The sequence below is a fragment of the Leptonychotes weddellii genome, chromosome 3 (assembly GCF_054177405.1).
Source record: "Leptonychotes weddellii isolate Sample4059 chromosome 3, ASM5417740v2, whole genome shotgun sequence".
NCBI classification, from domain to species: domain Eukaryota; kingdom Metazoa; phylum Chordata; class Mammalia; order Carnivora; family Phocidae; genus Leptonychotes; species Leptonychotes weddellii.
Genome location: NC_138371.1, coordinates 76,760,261 through 76,761,786, shown reverse-complemented (window position 1 = coordinate 76,761,786; position 1,526 = coordinate 76,760,261). Strand labels below are relative to the sequence as shown.

At 33.0% G+C, this 1,526-nt stretch overlaps 1 pseudogene; it reads left to right on the top strand.

The window, feature by feature from the left end:
• The first annotated feature begins 253 nt into the window (after positions 1-253).
• On the top strand, positions 254-354 carry LOC115942214 (U6 spliceosomal RNA; annotated as a pseudogene).
• Positions 355-1,526: the final 1,172 nt, after the last annotated feature.

The window sequence follows — 1,526 nt, the reverse complement described above, 5'->3', positions numbered from 1 at the left end:
AATACCACTTTATCTGTTCAGTGATATATTCCTAGTTATAAGAACTACTGACCAGTTTTATCCATTTCTGTAACACGCATAAGTTTTCAATTCTTTGGCATTGCTGCTCAAGAAAATATCACTGATAAGTTAATCTAAGACCTATTCAATACTATGATACTTTACTTTCCCTGAATAGATCTTCTTCCATTAAAGAAAAATACCAACTGGTGAGAGCTGAGATGGAGAATTCTAAAACAAGACTGTCATACTCGCTTTGGCAATGCATATACTAAAACTGAAATGATACCGAGAAGATTAGCATGGTGCCTGCACAAGGATGACACACTAAAGCAAGACCATCACATTGAATTTCCCGCTACAGTGTACTGCCTGGGCATCCTTAGACAGGTTAAGTAACTACCTGTGATTGAGTTGCCTCATCTCTAAATGCTGATGGTAAGAGTTCCTACCTCATAGGATTTTAACAAGGAGTAAATGATTTAATATATATGAAGATTTTGAAACAGTGCCTAACATAGAGTAGCACTGTATAAGAATTAGCTCTTTTTGAAAATATTTCTTTTTTATTTTTTCTTCATTTGAAGAATAAATGTATCATCCTTGAATAGAGCTATAATTTGTTAATTGTGTGTTTGTTATGGGTACCACAGTAAGTTACCCCAAGCAATCTCAGGTATAGATATGAATATCTTCTACTAAACTAGTAAAAACACTAGCTTTTGCAAAAAGACTAGGATAACTAAATTTAGTGTTAAAGTCCTAGCAAAAATGTCCAGTATAAACTATAAGTAATATTCAGGGTTTTATTTCCCAGTATTTCTATATGATAGGTTTGTTTTTTCATATGTAATAAGTCATAAAGAGTAAGGGTACCTGAAGGGAAAACCAAAAATAATTTCCAATTTGCGAAGTTCAATTTAAGGCATAAGGACATACATAAATATTAGACCTGTACGGTTTTGTTTGCCATGTGATTTGTCAAATATACTCTCTCTTTTCCATCGATGCCCTTACCAAGTAGTGTTTTTCTAAAAAATAGATTAGTCAATTGGCCCAATTGTAAAATAACTTGAACAACATTGAGTATCCCAATTTTATATGATGTGCATGGTATAAGATCTATAAGTGGAGTTTTAATGACACTTGTGGTCATTTTAAGATTTACATTAAAGTTAAGATGCTTTAGGACTAAGCGGCAAAGAGCATCCTAATAGTCAGAACCTAACAGTCATGACCTAATAATCTGGTTTTCTGTCAACCTCAGCAACCTAATTTCATGCTACTTCTTCCTTTGCTCACTAATCTTCAGCCACAATGGCCAATTTTTAGTTTCTCAAGTGAACTAATGTCCTTTATTCCACAGAGATTTAAGACGAATACTGTTTCAACCGCCTAGAATAGTTTTCCTCCATCTTTTCATCTATTCAGCATGTCTCTATTGGGATGTAATATTAGCTGTCACTTCTTTCAACCTCTAAAATACATCATCATCTCATTATATTATCTTTTTTAAAAGATTTTAT